Below are 13,845 nucleotides of genomic sequence, written 5' to 3' on the forward strand. Positions count from 1 at the left end.
TGAGATGGCCTCCGAGTAAACTGTGACTCGGTGACCTCGAGAGAGAGAGAGAGAGAGAGAGAGAGAGAGAGAGCGTGTGTGGGAGGGGCCGGGTCGATTGTTCAGTCGAGGGAGAAAAGAAAATCCCGCTCAAAAATGACAGCCCTGGTCAGGTCAGGTGACAAAGCCGGGTTAGTGAGCAACAGGCGTCGCAGTGGGAGTTCGAACAGTTTCCCTCATTTAGTGCTTTTGTTCTTCATGTGTAAATAAATAACAAGTTTAATTGGGATATAACAATTCGCAATCAATGCAATGAAGGCATTGGGCGCGGGGGGGGGGGGGGGGGGGGTGGAGAAAAGACTGTTCCTTAATAGTCCATTCTCCGAAGTCCTCGGTTTTTGTGTCTTACAATCCTCTTTATCATCTTTATACCCGTTATTTTCTGGTTTTGTAACGTGCACCTGAAATATATCTAGAAATGTAAATCTGTCCCTCTCCACATTAGTATGAACAGACTGAAGGGTCTTCACATGTATTTTTACATGTATTTTGCTTTTCAGTCTTGAAAATATTGTTGCATCTTACAAAATAATGAAAAATTTATGAAATAAGACACATATGCTTTACATTAAGAGCCATATCAATATCTTCGCCGAGCAAAACTGTGGTACCTGCCATTTTCTGGAACTGTTATTTTCAGTCATAACACAGCTGTTGTACTCAAAAGAATATTTGGCGCTCTCTCACTGACGTTTCTGAAACATGCTTCTTTTATTGTTGTTTAGAGCTATTTATATATTGTATGTAGTTCACTTCTGATTCCGAGTTGACGTATACATTCACAATGAAACATAAAATTGTAGTTTCTCACATTTGATAAAGAAAAATTGCAGCCTTTACCTAGAAATGAAGGTTTTAGCAAGAACTTAAGAGTATACTCCAGTTTTTTTTTTTTTTATGTACCTGCTTCCAGTAGTATTTATAGTAGATTTTAGCAGCATAATGATGCTAGATTTAACATTAAATTGTTCCCTTGCCCATAAAATGCATGAGATCAGCGCCACCAGATTCCCTCGCCTACATATAGCTTGTAAAAAATAAAACATGACAAATTCTCACCAAGGCATTGATTTGTGCGGCACTATTTTCACACCAGAACTACTGGAATTAGATTGTTCTTTTAAAATCCCAAGCAAACTGAATCTTGTAGTGTAAACATACTGATTGTTATGTACAAGTGCAAAATTATATGTTTATGTGGTGAAGATCCCTCAATAGCTCAGAAAACTGCAACATGCTGTGTTTCCTTATGTAGTTATTCCTGTCTTGTTACTGCTTTCTTGCACCTTTAATTAGCCTCATGGGTAAATGTAAAAACAAAAATCTCAGGCCGCTAGTGCAGATTATCACATGAAACGCTAACTAAAGCAAATCTCCTAAATGAAAATATGGGGTGCTTGATATCAAGTAATTGTCTTCTTGCGCTTGGTGAAATGTATTAGCTTATTAGCTCATGCGTTAGGCAGAATGTGTGAGCCGGTTAGCATTATGGAACAAGGCCAGCTGGCTGAACATGATGTAAACTTATTATTCTTCATTATGTCATCCTATGCCATATTATGTCACCTGTGCTATAAGAGCTTACACAGTTTCTCTCCCTTTGCTGATCCACATGAAGGGTCAGCACCACATAACCACACCCCCCAGAGATATTAGACCAATTATTTTTCGTCTGGAGGTTTTTCATGAAATTACGCTGAAACTGCTGTTTGTACGGAAACACTCGAAATCACACCGGAAAATTACTGCTCAGATGCGTGATGTAATGGGCTGAACACAAGCAGCTCTGCTATTATACCTTTAGATCACTGAAAATGGACAGTGTTTACTCTGACTCTGATGAGCCTGTGGAAGACATAATTGCTGTTCCTGGTACTGAAATACAGTGGTTCAGGTTTGAGCCGGAGGTGATCGGCATTGGAGGGTTCTTCTCAAAGCCAATAACCAGAGCAAAAAATTTGCTTTTTACTTATCTTGCTCAGATTCATACCAGAACACTGATACTAAATGTGTGCACCACTGTGTGTCCAGTACAAGGATATTAGACAATAAAAATGCGTAATACTGAATCTGTGAAAGAGTTCAGGATTAGTCTCTGATCATTAAAAAATGTCCAAACGTGATAATTTCACTGTCAGGCAGTTGACGACAAATAAAAATGTTTTAAAATGATTTGGTTGGCTCTCTCGTGCAGAGGAACGCCTGACATTCTGTAACGCAAGCAAGAATCTACTGTGTGCTGAAACGTAAAACTGACAGATCAGACACGTACTTTAACACGTTTTGTCACGTTCTCTCTCCTTCCCCGCGAAGGCAGACGTGGGTCCGAGGCTAACCTCCTGGTCTGGGCGAGCTTGTCCCCCCCCCCCCCCCCCTCCCCGGGGTCACGTGGGCAGCCTCTCGCAGTGTCCGAGGCCTCCCTCCCACTGCTCTGACCTGCCGTCCCGCATGCGCCCCCCCCCCCCCCCTTCCCTCACGCCCCTGCCCGTCGCACATCGCCGGGTCTCTTTAAATAGAAACGTAAAAGCACTCGTGACGGGAAGTGAGCGCCCGGTGCCTGCGGTCCCCTCCGTTATCTGGGGGCCACTGACACTGTACTCGCTGTGCGGTACAGCACGAGACGCATACCAGCAGGGGGGGGGGGGGTATGACCCCCGGCCTTTTACCGTTCACCTTTCACCCCTGGGCCCTTTTCCCATGCATTCACTGATCTCACCCAACCATGAAATCTTGTTGAGTTAATGTTTTGATTTTCATTAGGGGAAAAAAAGGAGAGGAAATTGCCTGAAAAGGTACCTAAAACTGTACCTTTCTTGCCTGGAAATGTAATTCATTTGTACCTTTTTTGCTTGTTAAAGGCACTCACTAGAACCCAAATAGAACATTATTGTACATTCAGGGTACATTTGGGAAAATTTTTCCTGAAAAAATACAAATGTAAGTGGAAAGAGTGTGTGGGAAACTGATGTCCTTTTATAAGCCTTTTTTATTATTTTGTTACTTTTTGTGTCAATATTGGTGATTTGTGGTTATCATTTTTTAATTATTGTTAATAAAGGAAAGTTAAAAGTCTGTTGTGAGCAGTACATCTTTCTGCTCAGTGGACCCCTTACCTTATCCGTTTTCTAAATGAGCTTGTATTAATCTTGTAATTAATCTCTCTCTCTCTCTCTCTCCCCCCATCCTCCTCCTCTTTATTTACTCCTTTAACCTCCTCTCCTCCTCTTTCTCTTTTCCTCAGAGGGTCCTCCTGACACCCAGCTTGCCCACCCACTCTATCGCCCCTCCTGCCAGCACCTCCGCCATCACCCCCTGTCAGCTTCAATCACTCCCCCCCCAACCTTCACTCCTCTACCCTCTATCTGCTCGCTCCGTCAACTAATCTCTGCGCCACAAAGACAGCAGGGTTCTTCATTTCCTTTCATCCTCCCTTTCTCGCTAGCTCTCTCTCGTTCTCTCTCTCTCTCTCTCTCATTCGCTTTCTCTCTCTCTCTTTCTCACTCGCTCTCTCTCTCTTCTTTCACCAGTGTAATTAGCGCATGCCCTCATCGCCTCCGCCTCTCTGTTCTCCACTAAATTCACCTGAATAAACTGCTGTTCGTTTTTTTGCCAACCCTCCATTTTTATCCCCCATCCTTCTTCCATCGCTCTTCATGACAAACCTCCAAATTTCTGTCTTCACCTAACTCCGACTGCCTCCCTTCTCTCATACTCTCTCTCTCTCTCTCTTTCTCTCTCTCTCACACACACACACACACACACACATTCTCCCCGCTGCACAGCTGCTGCTCTTCTTTGTCCATTACCTCTCCCCTGTTCGCCGTTATCACTGAGCAGACCTCTGCGTAGACTCCTTCGTCCGTTCCCTTATCTCCTCCTGCCCCCTCCCACCCCTCCATGGATCTCTGTGCCCCCCTTCCCCCACCCCAAAAAAAGCCACTTTTTTTTTCTCTGTCTCTGTGACCGTCCCCCAGGGGGGCCAAACGGGCCTGTTCTACAGCTGGAGCCGTGAGGGGTTCATAGTCACAGCTTAGCGCTCATCTATTCACAGTAGCTGCCAGACATCCTCTGGTCTCTCCTCTGACTCCATTTGTCTGCCAAGCATAGGCTTTAACACAGTAAACTGGGGCCGGACGGCTACCATGGATACACAAACAGACAGACAGAACCCTGTTGCCATTGAGCGCAGGTTACAATGTAATATGATAACTACATCATAATCTTTTTTTTTTTTTTTTTTTGGAGGGGACGGGGTTGATGAAGGATAGGTAGTGGTTCTCGTACTCTGTATTCAGGAGAAAAAAAATTAACAGGTGTTAATTTCCTTTCTACCCCTCTCCCTCCACCTCTCTCCTCTTATCTGTCTATCCCCCTCTCATTTCTCTGCTTCCCTCTCTACACAGCCCCTTCATGGGGCTGCCTGTCTACACATCTCCAGCAACAAGCCTTGTTTATACCCATACCCTGCTGGATCTGCCCTGGGGAGATCAATTTTCCACAAGTATTGTGCAGTAAATCAAAATATTCTGTTCAATGTTCTAAATTATCTAAAAGGCCTTATGCTAAATATCCTAGATTTCCACTTTAAACTGGAACTCATTCTGCCTGACCAGAGATCTTTCTTACTTAGTCACAGCACTTCAAAAAGCCTTGGCGGTTCTATTAGAGTATGAGTGTCTACACATCTCTAAACCTTTTCCTTCAACTCTCCATCAAACCCCCCCACACCCCCAAAACCACCTTTCTCCAAAGCTATTTGTAGAACCGGTTTCAATTATTTACGCCGAATCTTGTTTACCTTTAGAAAGAAAAGTTATTTCAGGAGGAGGCGAGAAAAAAAAAAAAATAGGCCATCTCGGCTGAGATGCACTCGAGAATGCCCGTAAGCTCATGGGTTCAATGTCACCTGACAATCAACGCCAGCCGCACGCTTGCTTTTCAAAGCTATTGTGTCTGCCACCGGGGGCTGGATGCAGCCCCGTCTCCCTGAAATGGTAAATGAGTGTGAATTGGCTCCACATGAATAGCCTATTGATTACACCGCGAGCTGTCCCCCTGCGTTAAGCTGAAATGATTTGTTTGGAGCCGGGAACGACGGGTTCGGCCGCCGGGGGGGCGACGGGTCCGGTGGCTTGTAATGGCCGCCGGTGGCGAGCGGCGGGCGGGACGGCGCTGAGCTGGCGCGCGGGGACGTCGGATCCGTAAATCGTCGCCGAGGACGATCGCTGTCTCGCTCTCAGCTCAGCAACAACCCACGTAGGCTATGTTTTGCATTGCTCTCCATTTGTAAAAAGGCTTTGTTAAAACCCCCCAAAAATGTTCTTATGCCACTCACGTGTTTTAATTTAAGCCCTTTATGGTTTTGTTTTGTTTTTTCCCCTCCCTTTTTGGAGGTTTAGTTTACGTTCAAGAAAAAAGACAGCAAATAAATAAATAAATAAATAAATAAATAAATAAATACATAAATAAGTGATCCATTCAAAGATTGCTGAAACAAGGAACGCCATCTTTAAAAAAAACAGAGCAAGAATGATCCGTTTCTCAGTGGGTGGAGAACCTTTGCCCCGAATGCCACCGCGTAAAAATGAGGCTCGATGTAGACGACGTGATTTAAGTACCTCGGGAGCGTTTCCCTGAGGCCTCGTGAGACTCTATTCCGTGGCGACGGCCATTCCGTTCCCAGGGCAGAGCCTGATTTAGGGCGATTTGGGTGGCGCGGTCTCCCTCGTACCCCCTGGGCCCTGGAGCGACTCGCCGCTCTGCGAAATCAGAGGACGCGACGAAGTGAGAGTCCTTGCAGGGGACCTGGAGTGCTTTAAATGGGGGGGTAGGGCAGGAATGCTGCAGTCTACAAAGACCACAGGGGGCTACGAGCAAACAGCTTCATGCGTCATTGCTGACCGAATTAAAAAACCAAGGGCGGCTGTTTCCACTCGTGGGCCAAAAAACACATACCCTTCAGCATCCGTGTTCGAGGGCAAGGCACTCATTTTTCTGCCAACGCAGCCTACGGAAACGGAAAAATCCCAAAAGCGTGCACTTTTTGATTTTTTTTGAGGGCAGCGACGTTCTCACCTGCTCACGGACTGTGAAGGAGTGGCCCTTCACTTGTTTAATTGATTTCGTTTGTTAAACAATTGAATCATTTGTTAATTTAATTGACACCCAGGTGTTGGGGTACTGATTGTAACCCAGGTGTAATTGATTGGCTCAGCCTATTAAGTGTCTGTCAGTAAGGACAGGGAGAGGGGAAGGTGAGCCACTACCATCATTTGTACTGCTGGTGCTTTTAAAATAAATTATTAGTCTTTTCAAGCCTTGTTTTCGCAGTTGTTTTTTATGCCTTTTTACATTTGGTGTCAGAAGTGGGATTTAGCCTCTATCCCTGAGGGGTGACTCACTTTTAAAAGGCTTTTAAAAAGGTTTTTATACTGAGTGTCCAATAGACTTGGAAGGTGTTCTGTGGACAAGCACGTGCCGAGAAGCAAAGCGCAGCATTTCGGGTCGAAGACGGCCAAAGGAAGATCCAGGTGGGGCTGAAGATGGACCATGGGAGAACCCAGACAGACCAGCGGGGCCCAGGAATGGGAGCAGCGGGTGTGCCCCTTGATTGACTGGGGAGCTGTAGCTGGCTCTGTTGGAAGGGGTAATGGTCCGGAACCCATGGGATTGCAACTCTGATAGCCAGTATGAGGAGCCTAGCCCATTGGGAGGTGGTGTCCTGGCCCTGCGGGGCTGTTGATGCCAGAGGGAGGAGCTACCTGGTGTCCCTAATTGGGGGGCTGGCCTTGACAATCTGGGAGACGAGCTACCCAGTGTGATTGTCCCTATCATGGACTGTTCCCGGTTGAATGCACTGCTTTGGAAGCCCTGCCCCTCGTCTTGCAATCCGGGGTATGCAAGACTGGAGAAGGGGGAGGAAATGTGAAGGAGTGGCCCTTCACTCGTTTAATTGATTTCATTTGTTAATCAATTGAATCATTTATTAATTTAATTGATATCCAGGTGCTGGGGGTACTGATTGTAACCCAGGTGCAATTGATTGGCTCAGCCTATTAAGTGTCTGTCAGTAGGGACAGGGAGAGGGGAAGGTGAGCCACTACCATCATTTGTACAGCTGGTGCTTTTAAAATAAGTTATTAGTCTTTTCAAGCCTTGTTTTCTCAGTTGTTTTTTAAGCCTTTTTACAAGGACGTAACGCGTGATCTCGTGTCGTTACGCCGCGGCCCGTGGGAGTGGGGCGTCTCACGCATTGGGCTGGGGGCTGGGGGCTGGGGGCTGGGGGCTGGGGGGGGGGGGTGTTCCGGGAAGTGTTTTCATCGCGTCTCCGCGGGATACCGCTGCAGGCGACTGAAAGCGCTGCTAATCGGGTCAACGTGCGCTGCGGCACGCAGTGCCGTGCGACCGCGAGCGGAACGAGCGCGTTCGCGGTCCTGTCCCTGCCAGGCGGTGATTGCTCGACCCATCGCTGCCTTTGCCTGGTCACGTGAGGCCGAACGTCATCCAGCCGACGTCATCCAGCCGACGGGGCAGGAGAGGAGGTGGCATTCTCCAGTTTCAAAGATGTTCACAAACTGTACTAACCCCCGCCCCTCCCCACCAAAAAAATGGAATAAAATAATACAAAATAAAAAATCTATGAAATTCCAGATACAGAAAAAAATGTATCTGTAAAGGTCAGCTTTCACGCATAATGGTCACTTTTGAAATGTAATGGTCAGGTGTATTATTACTGTAAATGTATAAGGACAGTTGGTGTCGAAACATTGATGGCTAACCATACTGATGTACAGTGATGGGACCAGGTTGGATGCTTAGCTCCAACAGAAAAAAAAAAAAGCCAACGGTTAGCCAAATGGTTCTGCCTTTGCTAACACCAAAGATATTATTATGCTATGCTTATTTTTTTTAGTATTCATACATTTCTGTCAGTATTTATAACTGGATCAAATCCTGTTTAGAAGTTCTTCAGTAGAATTTATATGAGTTAGATGAGCTCCATGAAGTCTAATTTCTGCTTTATGTTCAAATAAGGAAAGATATCCCAACATGCTTACAACGTAGCAAGTGGAGCTATTGAACGAGCCCTTGCTGTGCCTCAGAACAGCTGTAAATCACATGGTCCTTCCCCCAGGGTTAAATTGGCCCTCAGCAGAGGGCTCGTTTACATATATATTGACTAGAACCTGCATAACAGTAAAACCATCACTTTGATTTGCATGAAAGTCTTCTTCCAATGTTTTTTTTTTTTTTTATCTCCCAAAACCACAGGTTTCCAGATATGCTGCGAATAGTCCCAGATCACTTTTTTTTTCAGGAAATGCTGCAAAATTGTGGTTTAAGGAGAGATTTTTTTTTAAAAACCCACAGCATCTTTATTTACGACAGCCTTGCACAACCTTACTGCAGCAATGTAAGTGTTGTTGAACTGAACATGCAATTTTGAAGTGAGCAACTTTTGTTGAAGAGCAAGACACCATTCCTACTGCAGCTTTTGTTTGGTAATATAACAATTGTATCTACTTTCAATTTACAATTACTATATGTTAAATTCAGCACGTGAGACGCTGAACAAAACAGCACTGGGAAGCTAGCTAATGCACAGCTGTTCATGAAACGCCAAATATTGCAAATTTACAGGTGAACAGTAATGTAGCCACCCAGGGAACAATGGCTCGGGGATGGCCTTGCAAGCTATCTTGAAAACGTTACATGATTCATTATAAATGAATGACAGACTTTGGCTATGGAAGACACATAGTCATCCCGTTGGTCACTGCTCATGAAGCAAGCCCGACATGTTTAATAAGAGGGTTATCGGCTTGGTAGTGTAAGTGAATACTGATGATGAAGTGGGCTCTCTCGCAGCATTTAAATGGGTTTTAATGTAACACGCAAGGTCAATAGGCCATTTCCTACGGAAGGATACTTTATAGAGGGGCTTAAATCAGCAGCATTTATTTATATTAGCCACTATATGATTATCCATCAAACCAGCAGACACAAAATCTGTACTCTCTTTTTTATTTTTTCTGCCAGTAATTGGATCTGGACACCGCTTGCAGTGATGAACGGCTTTGGGGGCTGCGACGCACTACAGGAGAGGGAGCCCGGAAGAAGCATTCCTCTTAAACGGAATTAACCCCTTAATGGTGCCGGGAGGGCCAGGCTGAGGTCTTTGCCACCTTGAATTACAAGCAGCATTTCGGAGAAAGGGCTGACCTTTCGTCGTGACAGAACCAATGACAAAATGCATACATATACGTGCAGCTGTATATGACCTTCTAAATGCCAGCCAGGAGGCTGCTTTGCTTCTGTGACTCGTGACATCAGCACGGCAGCGGCAGCAGAAGCCTCCTGTGCCCATCCGTATGTGCGGGTCATTTACCACTCTGCGCACACGGCATATGGCATTAAAGCTGCCTCTGTGACATTGAGACACACAGTGCGCGTGTGTGTGTGTGGGTGAGTGTGTGCGTGCGTGTGTGTGTGTGTGTGTGTGTGTGTGCGTGTGTGTGGGTGACTGTGTGCAAGTGTGTGTGTGCGTGTGTGAGTGTGCGTGCGTGCGTGCGTGTGTGTGTGTGAAAATGTGAGTGTTTGTGTGCGTACTGTTCAGTATGTGTACTTTAGAGTGAGTGGTGTTGCTTTGAGCAAGATCCATACATTTTATTTGTGTTACCAGTTTGAGAGAGAGAGAGAGAGAGAGAGAGAGACCTTTCTTCAGAGCGCTGCTTTATTATGCTCCTGAAGGATTTAGGTATTCAGTGGAATTTATTCATTCTGAGGAGTTTGTTGGCAGAAATTCATGTCACATCATCTCACACAAACGATCAATGTCCATCAGGGGACTTGCTAACAGCTATGCTAGCCCTCTCTTTGCATCATTAATATTTCTTCACATTTACAGATTCACAGCAAGAAGGTTGAGGGTTCGAATCCCAACTGGGGCCTTTCTGTGTGGAGTTTGCATGTTCTCCCTATGACCACTTGGGTTTCCTCTGGGTACTCCAGTTTCTCCCACAGTCCAAAGACATGCAGGTTAGGTTAATTGGAGAGTCTAAAATTGCCCCTAGGTATGAGTGTGTGAGTGAATGGTGTGTGTGCCCTGCGATAGATTGGCAACCTGTCGAGGGTGTATTCCTGCCTCTTAGCCAATGCATGCTGGGATAGGCTACAGCACCCCCCCACGACCCTGACCGGGAATCAGCAGGTATAGATAGTGGATGGATGGATGGATGGAAGTTGGTGAGGGTTTAGAGCCAACCAGTGACCCTCAACAGACTGTGGATGTGTCATCCCGGAAGAGACCCGCTGGAGCCAGTGGAGCGATCGGAGGGAACGCCTCAGACGCCCTTCACGGTGTCCTCCTGCGGGCCACGCAACCTTGCTACCGAGGCGAGCAACGAGCGCCCTCCCTCATTGGCTCACGTGACCGCTGTGGGCAGCGGAGGGTTGTGACTTTAATTAAAAGAAGTAGAAAGAGTGAGAAGAAAGAAAAAAAACCGTGCTAGTGGACCGTCAGAATGGCTTTTGATGTGGGGGTAATTGAGAACTACGGCAGTCAGATGCCATATGCCATTACTCCCAGAAAACAAGGTTTGTGAACTACAAAGGGGGCCGCCACTGTGACAAATTGCAACTGTCCGTGACCGTTACGGGACGGGTCGCCCAACAGGGCGCACGTAATATATCTATGGAACCGCCCCATCAGCCGCCGGACCGCAATCGCTCTGTCGATTTACATCGTAGCGTTTTTATACGACCGTGAGATCAGTCAGCATGAAACACACGCTCATTTATTTCTCGCTTTGCGTGTTTCTTTTCTATTAAATGGTGTGATAAATGAATGAAAATGTAAATAAACCTTTAGAAGAAATTATGTCATGCCCATTCAGCACAATCAGTATTTTGGTGGAGTACTTTTAACTGAATTTAATATTTGTGTTACATAAGTACTTTTGTTTGGACTCTGTGTTCTAATTCCATTTTGGATTATAGTAATTCATTATAGTAATTTTGGATTATTGTCATTTTGGCTGCATTTCAACTATATTTTCTGTGTAGCCACCAGGAATTCAGTGTAACCACCTTGATTTTTGTTTTGTTTTTTTACATCACCACACTGTACTGCATTGTCTTTCTGAATATTGTCTCTTTTTACCTCAGGCTTGAGTTTCCATGAGTGACTTGGATTAGGGCATAGTACCAGACAAATCACCATAACATGAATGAACATTGCATGTGAAATGTGACAAGGTGAATGTGGTAGTAACATAATTGGTTCAGCACATCGTTATGAGGGAGGTGGAAGGGCATAAGGGTGTCAGGCACGCAAGATTCCCAACCTTGTCCCCTGGGGGGAGATCGTTTCCCCAGCTCGTATAGGAACTGCTTTATAGTGTTAATCATAAGAACGTGCGCTTTATGAAAGTGGAAGTAGTGTGCTGGGCTGTTTACAGATAGAGAGTGGAGTCTGCAGGGAATGGGAGAGTACTATACAATTAAGAGAACAGGATGTGTAAGTTAGCGGTTACATACGGCAGCGTAAACAGAGTTTTTTCAGACACATCCAGCCTCCACAATTCGATGGCAAATAAAAAGTCACTCAAGAAAAACATCACCGCTGAACTAATATACAACATGGGCCTACATGAAATAATTCATGGTTTAGGGTGACATGTCACTTATTCAAATGAGTGCAGAAATGTCTTATTGTCACTCAGTGTTTATTTAAAAATGGTATTGCATAAAATGTGTCTTATGGAAGCCACCCACAGAGGAAGCATTAACAGTTCTTATGAAAGTGACATACCCTAAGTGTGTGGCACCTGCAACTTCTTATACTTTATAGGCACTTTGTAAATTGAAAGCATGATTTTATCCAGACCAAACCAGCATGACTGTGATTAAAATGTTATTAACTGAACATCCTAACGCTGATGTAACAATCACTTCTGGTAACAGAAAGCAATGGAGTCAGAATTGTGTAGAAAAAAGAAACATTCCAAAAAAAAAAACCTACTCTTCAAAAGATTAAATGTATCTAACTCCTATCAAAGTTCCACAGGCATGTGTGATATCATAGTGGGAGGTCTGCTTGACCTCAAACGACACAACGTTCTCCTTGACGCTAAGGGTTGCTATGGCACCTGCAATACAGAAAGCATTAGGGTGACTGAAGGCCCGGCCAGCAGGTCATCAGTACTTGTCACCATTCTCTCGTCCCCTGTTTGGGGGGTCGTTTGTCATGATTCATCGGGAACGAAGATTTAAAGACGGCAATGAAAACCGTTCAACCACTGGCTTCAAAAGGGAAACGGGGAACTAAATTAAAACTGGGCCTTGTGCGCCCTTTGCAAGGATAACAGGAGCGCGTGAGAAGCCTCGCATTTGTCAGAGATTAATTTTATTCATTGATTCCTCCTCTTCCGGTGACTATTTCGGCAATCAATCTTTTCCATTCAGCGAGACAGAGCTTCATCTTCATTTGAAGCTAAGAAATATGCTGCTAGAATCCAATAGCAAGTCTGTTCCCCATAAGTACATGCCTTTGCATGTCTTCAGTGTGTAAAATGCAAAAGCTAGCCTACGCAGCAAATAACAAGCCACTTAACTCGACAGTAGTTCACCTGGAGCATTGTACCATGATCAAGAGAGCACTCTTTTGAAGTTTTCTCTTCTTTAAAGGGTGAGTACAGTGAGTTCGGCTTTACCGCAAGAAGAAATATATTGCTTTATTTACATATTTTCTGGTTAAATGGCATTTAACGTCTTTATAAGTGCAAGATGGTAATTGTTCATTTAATATGACTTTGGAAAATGCCTGCAACTACCACCTATGGCGGTCTGTTCAAAACAGTGCTAGTTTTTTGTTGACACCCCCCTCCCCCCTAAACCCCAGGATCGGGATTAACATAGCTGTGAAAGTTTGCTGTCTGAAACAGATACATGTTGTCAGTGAAATAGATAAGAGTTCTGTTTCCCAGGGGAATATATTTTCAGTCAGCCGGGCATCAGGTTACATTGGGAAGCAATTACATAAATGTTTCATGGGAAATTTTTTGCACCATGCCATATTTCCAGAAGCTGCTATGCCCGTCTGTGTGTGAGGTCTTATTTCTTCTTTCCTCCCTGCTTGGTCCGGTTTTGCAGGTGACATGGGACAATACTGATGCAGCTCAATTTAGATTTGCACAATGATATAGATTGTGTTTACATCAGTGCTGCTGAGAATGCACACCTGAATAGGATGTTGCAGGTTCCAATCCTAGGTGGGAAAGTGCATGTCCCAGCAAGGTGCTTTACCCCAATCACAGCTAAACAATGTTTTGAAAAGTTAAAAAAAACTATACTGAAATTGTATTTCCCACTCCACATTTACTTTCATTCAGTGTCTTGAGAAAGGTATAACACAGTGATACTCTGTTATATTTTCCAAGATATACAAATAGAAGCATGTTTATTAGTCCATATTTCAGACCTGCCTGACCTGCTGCTGAAGCAGACGTCACACTGGGTGTCTCTTTTCACACAGAAAGAATGCAATAAATAAAACCAGGACAAATTTTCTCTTCGACACCACAATCATGGTCCTGAATCCATTGCTATTCTTATCATCTCCGCTTGCAAATCTGTCGGGTATCACTGGTGAAGAGAGGATGGGGGAACAGGAAATAAGGGGTTTATTGTGAATCGCTTTGTTGAAATCCATGACAACAAATCCTGCATACCATGTGAAAATACATATGTAGATTAATATTACAATAAATGCATACAAAGTAATATTTTAAGCTGCTTCAAATGCTG

Source organism: Anguilla rostrata, chromosome 5 (genome assembly GCF_018555375.3).
Source record: "Anguilla rostrata isolate EN2019 chromosome 5, ASM1855537v3, whole genome shotgun sequence".
NCBI lineage: Eukaryota > Metazoa > Chordata > Actinopteri > Anguilliformes > Anguillidae > Anguilla > Anguilla rostrata.